This window comes from Rhinoderma darwinii, chromosome 2 (genome assembly GCF_050947455.1).
Source record: "Rhinoderma darwinii isolate aRhiDar2 chromosome 2, aRhiDar2.hap1, whole genome shotgun sequence".
NCBI classification, from domain to species: Eukaryota; Metazoa; Chordata; class Amphibia; order Anura; family Rhinodermatidae; genus Rhinoderma; species Rhinoderma darwinii.
In genome coordinates this window covers 91,182,327-91,202,142 of record NC_134688.1, presented here as the reverse complement: position 1 = coordinate 91,202,142, position 19,816 = coordinate 91,182,327, and the positions used below count along the sequence as shown (strand labels likewise).

General features: G+C 44.1%; 1 pseudogene; it reads left to right on the top strand.

Annotated features, from left to right (window-relative positions):
- The window catches only part of LOC142741726 (uncharacterized), a 36,315-nt pseudogene extending 25,714 nt beyond the window's left edge, over nucleotides 1-10,601 (top strand).
- The last annotated feature ends 9,215 nt before the right edge of the window (nucleotides 10,602-19,816 follow it).

The following is a 19,816-nucleotide window of genomic DNA, read 5'->3' as shown; positions in this document are numbered from 1 at the left end:
ACACACACACCTCCACACACACACACACACACACACCCACACACACCCACACACACACACACACACACCTCCACACACACACACACACACACATACCCACACACCCACACACCTCCACACACACACACACACACACACACACACACACACACACCTACACACACACACACACACACATACACCTCCACACCTCCACACACACACACACACACACACACACATACCTCCCCCTACTTGCACATACACATTTGTACTTATCAGTCCGGAGCTCCGTGGAGGGATCTTCATGTTGTCAGCGGTCACAGGTTGCAGGCAGGAGGAGAGCTGTGTGTAAGACCGCTCCTCCCCAGCCCTCTCTTCCTCCATCCTCCCTGTCTGTCTGCTAGCTGGGGCTGAACACTTGAATGGTGTTCTCCTCACAGGTAGAGTGTATGGACGGCTGCATTATATGACGTCACATGTGACATATAATGCAGCCGCCCGGAGCACACACGCTCTGCCTCTGCAGGAGAACATCGTGCATTACATTACACAGCTCCCGCTCCTGTCCCATGCGCTGCCCATGGCACTAAATGTCTGTTTTTTGCGGGACGGGTTGTAGTTTTTACTGGTACTATTTATTCTATATTTTGGGAGGGTTGATGACCAAAAAATAGTGATTCTGACATTGTTTTTAATTATTTTTTTTTCACCGTGTAGGGAAAATAATGTTATAGTTTTATAGTTTGGGTCGTTATGAACGCGTTATGAACGCGGTGATACCAAATATGTGTACTTTTTTTTAACATTTGAATTTTTTTCCTATAATAAATGACTTATTATAGGAAAAAAAAGCATTTTTTGTTTTTGTAACTTATAACTTATTTTTACACTTTTATAAAACATTTTTATTACTTTTTTTTTTACTTGAAGACCTACAGCACTGATGGCTGCTGTAACACATTACACTACCTAGGTAGTGTAACGTATTATAAACTCTTCAGTGTGACGCTGACAGTCACACTGACAGGAAGCATGAGGAATGAGGATCAGCCTTCGGCTGGTTCTCATAGGCTGCCGTGCATGGCAGACCCGGAGCTGTTGTATGGCCTCCGGTTTTGCCATGCAACCGACTGCAGCACCCGCAATCGGTCCCCGGGAAATTTTGTTGTAGCAACAAAGTTTCCAGTTTGTTATAGTAACAAACTTTCCAGTTCGTTGCTACAACAAACTTTCCCTGCGATCACATGATCGGGACCTAAACCAGTCAGGTCCCGATCATGTCTCCGGGACCAGAGGCAGGGGTTAACAGCACGATCCGGGTGTCAGCGCTACTCTGAGACACCTGGATCGCGCTTTTAACACCCACCGTGAATTCACATTGCCGCTACACAGAGACCAGCAAGTGCCGACGTGAATTTACTGTGGGCGGTCGGGAAGCGGTTAACACCAGGCAATTTTTGGTAGGGATGAATCCAGGGGTGGTGGGCAGAAATAAAGTGAATCATTTTACTTTGTGGGCATGCTTCTCGCTACTCCCTTAAATATGTACGCAATGTATAAATTCAAGGGCAGCGTACACTCGCTGTTTCAGTCAAAGAAAAGTGTAAGCTACCACTATACAAAGACCAAAAGAGCTGCCATATAGTATCGTCTCGTTGTAGACTATACAAGTGAAAACTACACGGGTCAGATACAGGCAGAATAAACGATAATTAAATCCAGCGAGTCACATCTGATGTTTTCCCTGTTTTTGGGTCGTTTTCATTCTTTTCTATCCGATCGAGCACACTATGATGACCCCCTGACAACTGCAGTTTGCTGCCCAGACATATTTCGACCCTTGCTTTTAGAGCCCATCCCCACCCTCTATAGCAACACACATTTAGACCCAAGACCAGACCCCTAAATTAGGTCAGACCCCAGAACAGACTCGTTACTTTACTTCAGACCCCAGAACAGACCTTTACATTAATTCTGACCCCAGATTGGACCCTTAATAATTCAGACCCCAGACCAGACCCCTAAATAAGGTCAGACCCCAAGACAAGACCCCTTACATTACTTCAGACCCCAGAACAGACCTTTACGTTAATTTAAACCGCAGACCGTTAGTTATTCAGACCCCCTACATTACGTCAGACCCTAGAACAGACTCTTACATTAATTTAGAACTCTAAATTACTTCAGACACCAGACCCCTAAATAAATTCAGACCCCTAATTAAATTCAGACCCATTCATTAATTTAGATCCCAGACCCCTACCTCAGTCCAGACCGCAGACCAAACCCCCTAAATTACCTTAGATCCCAGACCAGACGCCTGCATTACTTCAGACCCCCTAAACAGACACCTTAATTAATTTATATTCCAGACTCCTAAATTAATTTAGACTGCAGGCCAGACCCCTAACTTAATTCAGAACCCAGAAGAGACCTCTTAATTAATTTAGACACTAGACCCCTAAATTAATATAGAACACAGACCCTTTAATTAATTGATAACTCAGACCCCTAAATTAATTCAGGCTCCAGGCCAGATCCCTACATTACTGCAGACCCTAGACTAGACCCATACATTGCTTCAGATCCCTACATTACTTCAGACCCCAATCCACACCACTACATTACTTCAGACCCTAATCCAGACCCTTACATTACTTGAGACCCCTAAATTAATTTCAGACCCAGACATCTTAAATAATTAGACCATAGCCCTCTATATACTGACCTCTCCTCGCTCCTGGCTCCTGAGCTCTGGGAGCCACCACACACAGGGTCCTGACACTGGCAACTTGAGTGGGGAGAAGTATCACAGTCTGTTTTCTATTGGATTAATCCAATAGATAATGGCAGATTAAAAAAATGTATAATTTGGTGCTGTTGTTCCAGCACAGAAATAGAGTTAAAGACTGTGGACACCTTTTCCCTTAATATTTTTTATTGTTCATCTGATTGGTAAATTAAGAAATGTTCTAAATAGTGTTTATTAAAATGTTGTACCATATTACTGCTGTAGAGTCTGTGTAACTCCATCATCTAGCTGGTTGTCCTCCTATTTCTGACATAAATCCGACAGCACACTGCTCCTTTTGGGGGCTGATGTAATCTGCTCTCTCTTCTCTTCACCTTCCTTCACTCAGTTTTGGAGATAGCAGCAGGGAGAAGGTTGTATGCAGCATATCAGAGGGTGGAGAGAGGAAAAGCATTCATGTGTTCAGGGAGTGCAGATCACACAGGCTGTCTGTATCAAAGTGTAGATAGGGAGAAAAACACAAAGGGGGAGGGAGGGGAGAAAAACACAGTGAGAGGGAGGGGGAATCACACAGGCTATCAGTGTAGAGAAAAAGCTGTGCTAGTACATGAGAGCCAGTGAAGGCAGCAGCATCCTGGATTTACAGACCTCACATCCAGCATATATTACTGTAAGGGACTCGCGCACATGAGAAAGTCTAAAACTAGGAGAAGGTTGCAAACTGCATATCAGGGGGACTGAAAATGCATGAAGGAATAAAGATTGCAGCCTTAGGGTATGTTCACACGGCAGCGTCCGTAACGGCTGAAATGACGGGGCTGTTTTCAGGAGAAAACAGCCCCGTAATTTCAGCCGTAACGGCATGTGCAGGCGCTTGAACGCCGCGTCCATTACGGACGTAACTGGAGCTGGTTTTCCATGGAGTCCATGGAAAACGGCTCCATTTACGCCTGAAGAAGTGACATGACACTTCTTTGGCGCGGGCGTCTATTTACGCGCCGTCTTTTGATAGCGACGCATAAATATACGCCTCGTGTGAACAGACAAACGTCAGCCCATTGCTTTCAATGGACAGATGTTTGCCAACGCTTTCAAGCCGTAATTTCGGACGTAATTCCAGGCGTAAAAAGCCCGAATTACGTCCGTAATTTGGCCGTGTGAACATACCCTGAAACTGTGCAACTTGTCTTGCTCTAGGTAACCACTAACATGTAAAAAAAATAAAATTCCCCTGTCAAAGGTATCCATAGCCTTTAAATTAAAAAATTCTCGCTGCCTACATACACCACAACAGGCCGATGATTACTATATTACTGTATGCTATCAGTTTGCATCATTGTCGACAGCACATCCCCTTTTTACATGGGGAGATGTGATGCCAACAATGATTTTATAGGCTGTATAAACTATGTGATCAGCCAAGAAACTAGCATTTTTTTTTCCAGCTGATCGCTGCCCTGTTAACATGGGGAATAATGGGGAACAATCGTTCATAAAAACGCTCAATCAGTCAATTATTGGCCTGTATAGATGGCCATTAACTCTATTTCTATGCAGTAGATTTGGAGCTATGTAACAGAAAAATGATACTGGCGGTATAAGATATATTAAGAAATTAATCAGCACAGAATTTTGGACATATAAACATATGAAAATAGCTTTAAAAAAAGTGTTTGAGGGTGAAGATTTACTTTAAAAACTGACACCTTACGATGGCCATAGGAAAACTGATGAAATAGTAGGGACAAAAATCAGGCTAGCTCTAGTAAAAAATTAAAGGGATTGTCCAGGGTTAGAAAAACGTGTCTGCGTTCTTCTAAATACAATACCACACCGTCAGTGGCGGATTAAGTAGACCATAGGCCCTGGGCTGTTATCCAAACTTGGGCCCCCCTTCTCCACCGCCGCCCTGTAACTATTGTTAACACTTCCTTTTTGTCCAGACATTAACAAATGGGTGTTACTACTCCCCTTGTCAAAAGGCTGTGTCCCCACATACTGACAGTCTCCAACCATCGCTGACAGTATTGCACACGTGTAGGGACACATTCTCCTGACAAGGGGAATAGTAACACTTATTTGTCTATCAGTCCTGGACTGCACAAAGACTTTGTGAAATACAAGGATTTCCTATAATAAACATGTCAGTAGAGATGACAGATTGTCTATAAATCTAGTGACTCACAGGTGACGACGTAGTTTTTTTCCTCTTTTCTTCTCCATCCAGTCCAGACTTCATGACGACTTTTCCCGGCCATGACCCATTTCTGCAGAATTTGCCACTCAGATGTCTTTGGCTCCTCACTTTTCCAACATTTCCACACCTATAAACAAAGATAATATTATCATGGTGCCACACACTGTGCCCCTTAAATATAATAGCACCAAACACAGCGCCCCTGAATAAAATAGTACAAACACTGTGCCCCTAAATATTATAGCACCATAGACTGCGCCCCTGAATATAATTGTGTCAAACACTGTAGATAGCACCACACACAGCCCCCTGTAAATAGCGCTACACAGTCCTCCCCCTCTGTAAATAGCGTCACATAGCCCTCCCCCTCTTGTATATAGTGCTACACAGCAATCCCCCTTAGATATAGTGATACACAGCGCTCCCTTCTATATAGTGCTATACAACAATCTCCCCTTGTATATAGTGCTACACAGCGTCTCCCCCCTTGGACCTGCAGCTCTTGTAATTGCTCAGTATAATGTCCCCCATAGCTGCCCCCACAGTATATTGCCACCCATAGCTGCCCCCACAGTATAATGCCCTTCATAGCTGCCTCTACACAGTATAATTTTCCCCTTAGCTGACCCTACACAGTATAATGTCCCCATAGCTGCAACACAGTATAATGCCTCCATATCTGCAACACAGTATAATGCCTCCATATCTGCGACACAGTATAATGCCCCCATAGCTGCAACACAGTATAATGCCTCCATAGCTGCGACATAGTATAATACCCCATAGCTGCAACACAGTATAATGCCTCCATAGCTGCGACATAGTATAATGCCCCCATAGCTGCGACACAGTATAATGCCCCCATAGCTGCTACACAGTATAATGCCCCCATAGCTGCAACACAGTATAATGCCTCCATAGCTGCGACATAGTATAATGCCCCCATAGCTGCGACACAGTATAATGCCCCCATAGCTGCTACACAGTATAATGCCCCCATAGCTGCTACACAGTATAATGCCTCCATAGCTGCTACACAGTATAATGCCTCCATAGCTGTGACACAGTATAATGCCTCCATAGCTGCGACACAGTATAATGCCTCCATAGCTGCGACACAGTATAATGCCCCATAGCTGCTACACAGTATAATGCCTCCATAGCTGCTACACAGTATAATGCCTCCATAGCTGTGACACAGTATAATGCCCCCATAGCTGCGACATAGTATAATGTCTCATAGCTGCAACACAGTATAATGCCTCCATAGCTGCAACACAGTATAATGCCTCCATAGCTGCGACACAGTATAATTCCCCATAGCTGCTACACAGTATAATGCCTCCATAGCTGCTACACAGTATAATGCCTCCATAGCTGCGACACAGTATAATGCCTCCATAGCTGCTACACAGTATAATGCCTCCATAGCTGCGACACAGTATAATGCCCCCATAGCTGCTACACAGTATAATGTCTCCATAGCTGCGACACAGTATAATGCCCCATAGCTGCTACACAGTATAATGCCTCCATAGCTGTGACACAGTATAATGCCTCCATAGCTGCGACACAGTATAATGCCTCCATAGCTGCGACACAGTATAATGCCCCATAGCTGCTACACAGTATAATGCCTCCATAGCTGCTACACAGTATAATGCCTCCATAGCTGTGACACAGTATAATGCCTCCATAGCTGCTACACAGTATAATGCCTCCATAGCTGCGACACAGTATAATGCCCCCATAGCTGCTACACAGTATAATGCCCCATAGCTGCTACACAGTATAATGCCCCCATAGCTGCTACACAGTATAATGCCTCCATAGCTGCTACACAGTATAATGCCTCCATAGCTGTGACACAGTATAATGCCTCCATAGCTGCGACAAAGTATAATGCCTCCATAGCTGCGACACAGTATAATGCCCCATAGCTGCTGCACAGTATAATGCCTCCATAGCTGCTACACAGTATAATGCCTCCATAGCTGTGACACAGTATAATGCCTCCATAGCTGCGACACAGTATAATGCCTCCATAGCTGCTACACAGTATAATTCCCCCATAGCTGCAACACAGTATAATGCCTCCATAACTGCCACACAGTATAATGCCTCCATAACTGCCTCTACACAGTATAATGTCCCTCATAGCTGCCTCCACACAGTATAATGCCCCCATAGCTGTGACACAGTATAATGCCCCATAGCTGTGACACAGTATAATGCCCCATAGATGTGACACAGTATAATGCCTCCATATGTGCGTACCTAATAAATAAAAAAACATAATTACTTACCTATCCCGGTTCCCATGATGGTGGGGGATGCTTCTCCTCCTCTGCAGTCCCGTGAGTGACTCCGTGCAGACAGGCGCGATGACGTCACTACATCGCGCCTGCCTGCACTGAGCCGCTCACAGCAGAGTGAATGCTGGAGCGAGACTCCAGCATTCAACCCAACTGAATCTGCGTCCTGCGGACGCAGATTCAGTTGGAATTGGGCAGCGCTGCATAGTTTTTTAAGATTGTGTGCAGTTTCGGGTGGCGATGGGCCCCCTGGGAGCCTCGGGCCCCCGGGCGTCCGCCCGAAACGCCCATATTATAATCCGCCATTGCACACCGTTCCTCATCTCAGCCTTATTCACTTTAATGAAGCTGAGCTGTATTACCATAGACAGCCCATAGACAGGTGTGGAGCTGTTTTCAGAAGAAAGTAACCGTGTTTTTCTAACCCTGGACAAACCCTTTAATTTTTTACTCTAGATGGCCTGAATTTTGTCCCTTATTTTGCTTCAGTTTAAATTCAGAAATGTTCTGATCCCTTTTAGGCTTCATCAAACTTACGTATTTTGGCTTTGTATTCTGTCCATATAGAGTAGGTGCTGAATATGGGGCCTATGTTATTCTATAGAGGCGTTCACAGCTCTGTTTACATGGGCGTTTTTTCTGCATGCACTGCATTTTTTTCAATAAACCGCATTTCCCCTCGGATGTCGTATAATGCAGTACATTACGCTATTGAAGCACTAATTTCGTGCTTCTAGGAGGAAATTCAGTGCATTATGCAGCACTCGGAAGTGTACTGACTTCAATAAGTGCATAACTCACTTCCGTATAACGAAACTAAATTCACATGCAAAGATATATGATTCATATGGTTTCCGAGCTATTTACAGTGATTGACTGGCCCAGAACCAAAAATATCTTAGTTACTAAAGTCAAGGACAATTATTCAAATGAGCTATTATTGCAGGGTATGACTGGCAAGGTGTAGAAATAGCAGGCGTGGCAATTGCTTTTATTATCCGTACTGTACGTACTTCACTCATTACGCTTTAGCACATGATTCCATTTTACAATTCTACTCCTACATGTGCATTCAATATCGAAATGTTATATAATATAAATTAGAACTGTACCATCATTATAAAACCTTTGAGTTGTTTTTCCATCTATAGCTCTTGGTAATCTGAATTGCATTAGAAGAGCAGGGTGAGGATCAAATCTTTACAGTAGGTTCTCTAGGCCCGGAAAAAGTTTTTCAAGAAGTGCAAATTTTTCCCGCTGGGGCATTCAAACCAAAATAATTTGGCAATGCCAATACATTAAATGTAACAACAATTAAAATTGTACAGATATACCATTTATTCATGGAGATTCCAAATATATATTTATGGATATGACAGTCAATATACTGTAGATCAGGGGTCTCAAACTCGGCCGGGTAAGTGGGCCGCATATAGAAAAAATGGGAAGTTGACGGGCCGCATTACTTTCAAATACAAAATTATTGTTAATCAATTAGTTATTTGAACTACTATAACACTATATTACTATAAAAATAATACTACATTACTATAATAATACCGCTAGGTTTAAAATTTGAGATATTTCTCCACGTGCTTATTTCAACAATCCAGCTTTCCAGTTTAAGTGTCGCTAAATGCAGTCCGGCGGCTCAGTTAGCACACATGTCAAGATTGGGCAGCCCCTTTTTAGATAGTGCCGCAGTGCCCTCGGTGGATGCTGCCGCAGTGCCCTCGGTGGATGCTGCCGCAGTGCCCTCGGTGGATGCTGCTGCAGTTCCCTCTGTGTATGCTGCCGCAGTGCCCTCTGTGGATGCTGCCACAATGCCCTCTATGGATGCTGACACAGTGCAGATGCTACCACAGTGATGTCAGGGGCTTGCCCAGAGCTGGAGTCCTGGAGAAGAGCCGCTTCTGGCACTCTGCCTGGGATTCCAGCTCTGCTCCTGACATCACTGTCCATATATGGACAGAGATGCCAGGGGCAACCCCAGAGCTGGAGTCCCAGGCAGAGCGCTAGTAGGCTCTTCCTGGGACTCCAGCTGTGCTCCTGACATCACTGGGACTCCTCCTCTGGGGAAGCCCCTGACATCATTGTCGATGTATGGACAGCGATGTCAGAGGCTTCCCCAGAGTCCCAGAGCAGAGCCTATAGTAGCGCTCTGCCCGGGACTCCGCTCTGGGGAAGACCCTGACACACTCTCCATATATGGGCGGTGATGTCAGGGAATTCCACAGAGTCCCGGAGCAGAGCCGATACTAGCGCTCTGCCCGGGACTCCGGCTCTGGGGAAGCCCCAGACATCGCTATTGATATGTGGACAGCGATGTCAGGGTATTCCAGAGTCTAGGAGGAGAGCCGATACTAGTGTCCCGCGGGCCACAGATGACAGCCCCAGGGGCCGCATGCGGCCCGCGGCCCGCGTGCTTGAGACCCCTGCTGTAGATTATCCAAACTTTGTCTATACCCCATTAATGCCATAAACATTGCCATACAGTGCCATGACGGATAGTGCAATTTATTGCACTGATAAATAGCGGATACAGTGTCCAGAAAACAATGCAAGATGTCTATGAATAGTGCCATATATTACCCTAAAAAATAGTTCCATACATTGCTCTAATAATTAGTATTTAACACTCCCCCATACCCATAACAGAACCACTTCCTGCCACATGTCACATCATTTAAACATAGGTCCTTATTGTCGATTATAACACCCCGTGCTGCTGTCATTTAGTTGAAAGTAGTAAGGAAATTGCATTGGGGTTCACCCAACAACCAGTTCTGATTCAATTGTAATTTTAACAACTGGATCGGTTGAACCATTCCAGGGCCCCATTCATTGCAGTTCCCTGCAGAGCGAGTGGCTGGGAGATTTGCTGTGCAGGGAATAACTGAGAAGGTAGAACTGTGGCCTCGTCAATCTCAAGATCTGTGGGAGTCTAGGCAGTTGGACCCCCACGATCACAAACTGACGGCGCATCCTAGCACTATGCCGTCACTTTATGTGATGGGAATAACCCTTTAATGTCATGTGAACTCATAGTTAAATTCTTCACACATATTACGACATAGTGGCGGGTCCCCCTGTCAGGACTCCACAGCGGAGAACTGCTAACAAGCAATGGCTCCCCCTCTGGTGACTTGGTCCAGCGATGTATTACATGTACTCCAATTCATTTGATAATGTAATATTGCTGTCCCCTGCAGTGGCCGTTGAATGGCAGATGTATGCCGGATCCATCTTTCTGCAGCGATATCAGCTATTCGCTGGGGATTTCAGATTCGGAACCTTTGACAATAATCTAATCGAGAAGCTGGATTTATTTGAAAAAGGAGTTGTAGTGAGATAACCACATTAAACTTACTGTGTAAGAGGCAACAAGTTGTAACAAAAAAAAATCACATGTTTTTGTCATTGTCATAACCGTAATTAAGTATAATATTTCACTTGTATATTTCATTGAGAATATATATAGTTCATTAGGCTCTCTAAACAAAGGAACATCAAATGTTAGGATCCCTATTAGTTGAGAGGACCTAAAAACTTACCACTCAAATTATTTATTCTAGATGTATACATTGATGCTTGTATATGTATAAATATGTACTAGGTGGAACTGCCCTATTATATTTTTGGTTATTCATGCGTTTTCTCATCCATCAGAAGTCCTCCTAGTGGTTACCCACCCTGCAGATATCCTGCCAGTAAACCACTATGGTAATTGCATGAACATACTTGACTAGGTCAGGCATGTGTTGATCACTTATCTCTATTCCTCAATTTTTCAAGTTAATTTTTGTTTCCTCTGTTGTATTTGGATATTTATCTGCAAAGATTACATGAGTTCAAGAGGATGTGGGAACAGGAAAGATATGAGTAGGACATTGAAGGACAATGTTACTTAACCTAAAATTTACTTTATGTAATTGCCACCATATTTTAATATACAAGGATTACAAGTATTGTTTGCTTAGTTTTCTAAAACACAATATTTTTTTCCCTAACACAAGTCTGCGTCATACCTGTGCAATATTCTAGGGGATGTCTTGTTTGGTCAATCTGTTTTTGTTTAGCAGATCTCAAGTTGTTCTACTCCTAGGACCCTCAGAGATCAACTACAATTTGTGGTGGAACCTGGCAGCTAGTGATTAATTCCCCTGCAGTGCCCCCACAGGGAAAATGCATTAAACAGTGCCCATTGAAATCACTGGGCTGTCTATGTAATGTATGGAAACACTGGGTGCTCCAAACATGCTCAATGGAGCCACACGGCGGTCCTGATAATTGATAGAGTTCTGAAAGGGGGACTCTCGTCTAATAACTCAGAATATAAAGTTCTGATCATAAAAGGTTACAATGTAGTTCTTTGGGGCACCTTGTGACCACCACAATTCTTAATATTAATTGCTTAGCAGTTTTATCTAGACATGATATTGCACTTTATGTATGGAGCTGTTACCTGGTCACTGTATGTTGGTGTTATTTGTTTTTTTGTAAATTATCTTTTTATTGAAATACAAAAAAGCATATGAAATCCTCTCCCAAACAGAGAAAACAGATAAGTATGCATATATCAGTCGACTCGCAGGTCAAAACAAAGCTGTGGATTAATATCATCCCAACTTAATACATACAGTTATAAAGTCATCTGAATATGCATCATAGAAAATATATAAGGAGCAATTCAAGTCCAATACCTCAAACAAAGGTGTCACGTTTGGTTTGTGGACCCACTGGGGCGTACCTCCTTGGTGGTTTGGCAGCTGGCCAACAGGGAGCAGGTAACAATCTATAGTTCGTATAGGGTACCTGTGGCAGCTCGGACAGTAGCAAGGCAGGCTCGGCTGGGACTAGGCAGCAGGTAGACGTCAGGCGTGGAGTAGCAGTACAGGCGTGGAATACAGCACAGCATGACTACATCTCAGCATGGCACTTGACCAGGATAGGACAGGATACAGGTACGGGGAACACTGGGAACTGAAAAACACTAGGAGACCATTTGCATAGACAAACTTTGGATATGACAAACAACGCTCAGGCATTGCAGGGAGGGGCACAGCCCTTCTTATAGTCCAGGGTGCTCTGGGAGCAATCAGCTCAATCTCTCACCTGCGTGTGCTTTGGCTTCTTAAATCTGGACTGAGCTCGCGAGCGCACCCTGGTGGTCACTGTGGAACAGGACGGCCGTATGTGCAGACACCTCTGGAGAGAAGGGTGTCGACTGTATGGAAGGAGTTCGTGGTCAGCGACCATGGACATTACAAAAGGTGTATCAAAACACACGGTACAATAAGAACACATATATAACATGGACAAACAAAATGGCAGCAAGGTAGGGATATAAAATAAAGGCGTGAGTAGAATTATCCTAAAAAGGCAGATACCTGAGCTGTAAATAAATGAAATCTGAAATGTTACTGCTCAAATTCACATGAGATATAGGTGTCCAATCAACAATTAGAATGTAAAAATCTTTCCATTATCCTGGCAAACAACATGCTAGGGTTAGGTTATCCTATGAGTATTAATAGACTTACTCATGGCTATTGAGTAATTATCATTATCAATTTCCATAAATATGGAGGGGAAGGGGAGACAAGGTCATTAAGCTAGTTGGAGGAGTTGCGGATGTAGTCCAACTACGGCCCCCAAATAGACAAATAGGAGGATCTAGAGTTGTGTTCCCATGCCGCCAATTACTCCATGCGACATAATTGGTGCATTTTAGACATCTACATATCAGTAGTCGGGGAGGTAGTATCATAGGAATTAACAGTTTTGCTGCAGAAATCATAAAGGTAGGTAAACTTTTAGTCGATGGTGTGAAATTCGATTGTGGACACCACAATAGGACTAAGCCCACACTCCGTGTATAAGAAGTGGAGCGAATTGTATTTATCAACTGCTCAATTGCCTCCCAGAATGGTTTAATGAGGGGACAGAATCACCAAATATGGGATAAACTTCCAGTGTCTACACTACATCTCCAGCAGTTATCACAGGGTACCAAAACAATCGAATGCAGGTATTCAGGGGTTCTATTCCATCTGACCAGAGTCTTATATGAGTTTTCTTTGACACGCACACATCTGGAAAATCCATGAGAGTGCGTCAGATTAAAGGCCATTCCTGACGCTGTAAAACTAGTACTTAGTTCTCTCTCCCAATTCAAAATAAACCCTGGGCGGTCAACGGATTGCTTCAACAAAAAAACAGAATATATTCTGGACAGAATTTGTTTTGGTGAAGATGGTAAGAGGAGATAATTCTCTAGCCATGTGGGGTCACCTTTAGCAGTGGAATGATGTTTCAGAAATTTCTGACATGTGGTGTGGAAATCAAAAGTATGAAGGTTGGAGGGTAATGACATGCCAATATCTTCACATAAATCAGATAGGTTAAGAGTCTGGTTGGAACCTAGGAGCCTGAACACCCGCAGCGGAGATTGTTTCAGCCAATATGTAGGGACATCTAACAGGGAATTGTCTAAATAAGATGGTAAGACACTCAAAGGGGCTAGGGGGGACAAGACACCTCTCTCTAAATTCAAGGCCTTCGTCTTATAAAAAACTCTTAGGAGACCTTTAGTCAGATCACTTGGGAGGATAGATCTCACACTCAATGGAGTCTTCACCTATGAAAAAAACCATGGCTGCTTTCCCTTCAATCATCTCTCAATATCGATATACGGAGGGGTTAAAGTAGTATCTGCAAGCTAAGTCCACCTAGAAAGTTGAATAGTCCTATAGTACGTACATAGGTCCGGCAAACCATAGCCACCTTTTCCTCTCTTCTGGATCAATTTTGTAATGGCCAACCTCGAGTGTTTCCCATTCCATAGAAATTGGATAGAGACCTGAACTTAGTGAAGAAAACCCGGGGTACATCTAGAGGAAGTGTCTGAAGAACATATAGAATCTGGGGCAGTACATAAGTGGAGAGCAGTTTCTCCTTACCGATCCAAGACACAAAAGGGATATTAAGCTTCAGCAAGTAGTTTTTTTTATTTTTTATATAAGGGCACATAATTCAGTTTATAGGGTAACTTGGGGTCAGAGGGAATCATATTTCCCAAATAATTTGTAGCCCGAGAAGTGCATTTGAAGGGCGAGCCAGCCATGATAGTACTGAGCTTATCTGGAGGCACCGCGATACTGAGAGCCTCAGATTTATCAAAGTTAATCTTAAAATTTGAGATGTATCCAGATTGTTCAAAAATACTCAAGATATGTGGGAATGCAACAATCGGATTTGTACTAAAAAGTAAAAGGTCATCCGCAAAGGCAGCAGTGGAATGGGTATACAGACCTGCTTTGAGACCCATAATTTGAGGGGTGCTTCTAAATTTTAGTAATAAGGTCTCCATCAGCAGCACAAATACTGTAGGTGAAAATGGGCAACCCTGTCTGGTGCCATTAAATATTTTGAATAAATCGGACAGAGAGCCGTTTACTCTAACCCTAGCTGAAGGGGAGGAGTACAAGGAAAAAATAGCTGATATAAATGGAAGGGGAAAATTAAACCTAATGAGGACTTCTCTCATGAATCGCCAGCTCACCCTATCAAAAGCCTTCTCGGCGTCAGTACCCAGAAGGACCATTGGGATCTTCCTAGGTCATGCATAGTATATAGCATGTATGACTCAAGTGGTGTTGTGTTTCCCCTCCCTGTGGGGAACAAATCCCACTTGTTTCTCCCAAATCAAAGCCGGAAGATAAGTGCTAATTTGTTGGGCTAGCAACTTCGCCCACCACTTCAGGTCGGCATTTAATAAAGAAATGGACCTATAACTCCCACATGTCTCTAAGTCTTTACCGTCCTTGGGAATTATAGTGATATGTGCCTTCAAAGCCTGCACAGGTAGGGTAGCACCATTTAATAGTGCATTACACAATTGTAAGAAATGTGGCGATAATACATCTTTGAATTTCTTATAAAATTATTTAGGTAGCCCATCTGGTCCTGGGCTCTTCCCTCACAGTATGGAAGAGGGGACCTTGTCAATCTCTGACAGAGAAAAGGGTTGAAGCAAAGTCTCCTTATCTTTCTCAGACAGTGAGGGTATTCCCATGGAGTCATGAAAAGTACTAATTGGGTCGGCTTCTGATTGAGGGGGGTCAGAGCGGGAAAAGCCCAGAAAATTATATAGCGAGGAATAGAAATCTCGAAATTCTTTGGCAATTTGAGGGCTGTTGGTAACCCTGTGTCCCTTTTCTGTTTTCAGAGCTGTAACAAAAGACTTATCAGTTTGCTGTTTATTGAGGCGAGATACAATGTTTGAGCCTTTATCTCCGTGTGCGTAAAACTTATATTTCAGGGATTGTAGGTATTTGCCCGCTTTAATATTCAAATCATTCCCTAGTGTATTAACTAATTGAGAATGCTTATGTAATTTTTCCAGTGTCGCTATTTGAGCCAGAAGAGAGTTCAGAAGTGTTGTCCTACGTTTCTTAACCTGAGTGCCTAAGGCAATAAACTCCCCCCTGTATATAGGCTTTATGAGCCTCCCATAAAATGGGACGTGAAATGTGGTTATCATCATTAATGCGAAAGTACTCTAGGTTATTTTTTATACTGTCCCTAAGTGTGACTTCTTCTAACAAGGTAGTGTTGAGTCTCCACGACCAGACCTTAGAAGGCAGATTTTGCAATGACAAGGCAACCGATACAGGTGCATGATCTGAAATAGTGACATTCTCTATTCTTGCAGAGGAAACAGCTTTCAGATATCTATCGGACACGAAAAGGTAAGCTAACCTCTGATACGAGCCATGGGAAAATGAATAATAGAAATAGTCTCACTCAGTAGGTTTCCGCAGCCTCCACACATCCAACAGCCTCAAATGGGATAATGCAATCTTAATTTTGCAAATAGCCCTAGTAGAGACGTGCATAAGGTTCGTGGTGCTATCTAGGAGAGGGTCCAATGCGACATTTATGTCACCCCCAACCACCAAAAGGCCGACAGAAAAGGAACCAAGCAGTGCCTCAGATAGCCATTGAGCTTGTCGCGTATTAGGAGCATACAAATTGGCAAAAGTAACGGTTTCATTCATAATCGTCCCCTTCACAAATAAGTATCTACCTTCCAGATCAGCCAAAGTAGTGTCACAATGAAAAGGGAGGTTATTTGTCACAGCAATGGAAACACTCCTAGAAGCTGAGGAGTAAGGACAGTGGAACAGTGCTAAAAAGGAGAGTTAGGGAGAGATGGTACAGATGTAGCCATCTTTAAAGAGGCTCTGTCACCAGATTATAAATACCCTATCTCCTAGATAATCTGATCGGTGCTGTAATCTAGATAACAGCAGTGGTTTTTATTTTGAAAAACAATCATTTTTGAGCAAGTTATGAGCAATTTTCGATTTATGCTAATTCGTTTCTTAATAGACAACTGTGCCTGTTTTTACTTTTTACCAACTGGGCGTTGTACAGAGGAGAGTATGACGCTGACCAATCAGTGACCAATCAGCGTCATACACATCTCATTGTTCCAGCCCAGCATGATCCACAGGACAGTGTGATTGTGCAGTGAAAGAAGCTGGGCTGGAACAATGAGGAGTGTATGACGCTGATTGGTCACTGATTGGTCAGCGTCATACACTTCTCTTCACAATGCCCAGTTGGTAAAAAGTAAAAACACGCCCAGTTGTCTATTAAGAAACGAATTAGCATAAATCTAAAATTGATCATAACTTGCTAAAAAATGATCGTTTTTCAAAATAAAAACCACTGCTGTTATCTACATTAAAGCGCCAATCAGATTATGTAGGAGATAGGGCACTTATAATCTGGTGACAGAGCCTCTTTATCTTGACTCTGATAACTTGCTGCAGCGTGATACCACACAACAAAAGCCATTGAAAAGTCATTGAAAAAAGTCAAGATAAGAGATCTACCCACTGTTTCTTTAATGCGTTAAAAGTCAAGATAAAGTCATCTACATTTGTATGTGCGTGCTCCTGAAATGGGTTTCCTGCAGGAAAGCCACATCAGATTTTTCCTTCCATAATGCATGAAATACTTGGCACCTCTTCTCCGGCGTATTCATCCCCCTAACATTAAATGTTGTAAACTCAGGCGAAGCCATGAAAAAGCCTGTTTAGGATTACACACAATATTCCGAACATCCCTCTTGTACGCCATTTACAAACAGAGTGAAAACAAAAACTATATACAAACATGGTTGAGAAAGGCTCTAGAGGAAAGAGCTGAAACGTTGCCTGAGGGTAATAAAGCACCCATTTTTTCACTTTTTCTACGGAGTGCTGCCTGTTTTTTGTCTATACCTATACACGACAACGGTCTGTTCTCCCAGGGCTTAAAACAACACTCTGCCTGTGCTGCTGGGCTTTGGATTACTTATATACAAACATGATTATAGATATCTTAGGCCCCATGCACACGACCGTAAAAAAACTCAGTTTTTGCGGACTGCAATTGCGGCCCACAAAAACGAACCCATTCACTTCCATTGAACGAGGACACCTTTCCGTATCGCTACGGATGGGTGTGCGTGCCATAAAAATGTTCAGAAAAAGATGGAACATGTTCGTTCTTTTGCATTTTGCGGGCCGTGCTCCCATACTTTGCATGGGAGAACGGCCTGAAAATGTGGGTGGCAGTCGGCGGCCGGCCGTGCCCGCAATTGCAGGCTGTGATTACGGGCATGGGGCCTTAGTGAAGTAGTGATCACAAATTAAGGATAAAACGCTTAAAGCAAAGTGCTATAAAGGATATCTCCCAATAAACCCGGAATGGGGAGAGACCAAAATGTAACCATCGTCAATCGAGCAAATCGGTAGGTAGTAAAAGGAGGGGGGGGGGGGGGGGGGAGTACGTAGGTACTACTGCCAATTTATGAGAAAACTCGCTGGGCTCTCATGGCAGTGTAGCTGTAATGTCGGGGTAGGGAGACAGACAGGTGAGCCCTAATCTACCCGCCTCTCAGTCCCTGCCTACTTGCAACGACCCGCCCTAGGCGACGGGGTACAACTGGGCGACGGTCCCTACACTCAATAGGTGCACGACAGACAAACAGACAAGGGTACAAAGAAGCCGGGGAAATGGGGAAGTTGCCCACGGGAACACCGTGAGCAACAAGCGAGGTGAACGAGCCTAGTCAAACCAGGAGATGAGCGAGGTACAAAAACGCAGAGCAGAAGAGTGGTCAGTAAAGCCAAGGTCAATAACAAGCAGAGGGTCAGTAGTTCAAGAAGCTGCCGCAGGGCCAGGAAACCAGCAGAGAAGAATCACAAGCAAAGGAGGAACAGGAAAGGCAGGTATAAATAGACAGAGGGCGGGAGCTAGCTCCGTCTGGCCAGGCTGTGATAGGCTCTCCCACTCCTAAGCCTGCCATCCTGAGTGGTGGAAGATGGAGTCAGTCTCACAGACATAGAAGCAGGTGCAGACTGATTACCTATGGGCGTTGACACAGAAGCTGTGTCTGGCAGATCCTTTACAGTACCCCCCCTTTTATGAGGGGCCACCGGACCCTTTCTAGGTGGACCTGGTTTATTGGGGAAACGAAGGTGGAACCTCCTGACCAATACCCCAGCGTGAACATCCCGGGCGGGTACCCAAGTCCTCTCCTCAGGCCCGTATCCTCTCCAATGGACGATAGCCACACCAGATCCCCGACCATAAACAAGGGGTTAGCAGAACGTCTTCTATCTGCCTGAGTTTTTTGTATGCTCTGGGACGCCTCTAGGTTCTTCTGAACCTGGGCCCAGACTGTGCACAGACTGTGCACAGTTCCCGATGAACGACCTCTACCTCGGGATTGTTGGAACTACCAGGTGAAACGGAGGAGAACCGTGGATTAAACCCAAAATTATAGAAAAAGGGGGAGACCCCTGACGAGTTACTGACCCGGTTATTAAGGGAAAATTCGGCGAGGGGAATGAATGAGACCCAATCATATTGACAGTCAGAGAAAAAACACCTTAAATATTGTTCTAGAGACTGATTAGTCCTCTCAGTTTGGCCATTAGTTTCAGGATGGAAGGCAGAGGAGAAGGACAGATCAATCTCCAACTTTTTACAGAAGGCTCTCCAAAACAATTAAACAAATTGTACCCCTCTGTCAGAAACAATATTGACAGGGACCCCATGGAGACGCAGGATGTGTTTGACAAACAAGGTAGCTAACGTCTTAGCATTGGGTAGTTTCTTGAGGGGCACAAAGTGGCACATCTTACTGAAGCGGTCTACTACAACCCACACCACCGACTTGCCTTGAGATGGAGGCAAATCGGTGATAAAATCCATGGAGATATGGGTCCAAGGTCTCTGGGGAATGGGCAAAGAACATAGTAAGCCCGCTGGTCGGGACCTGGGAGTCTTGGACCTAGCACAAACTTCACAAGCGGCGACGTAGGCCTTAACGTCTTTAGGCAACCCAGGCCGCCAATAGTTTCTGGCAATGAGGTGCTTGGTACCCAGGATGCCTGGATGACCAGATAGTGCGGAGTCATGATTTTCCCTAAGTACCCTTAGCCGGAATTGCAGGGGAACAAACAGCTTGTTCTCAGGAAGGTTCCCAGGAGCTGAACCTTGATCAGC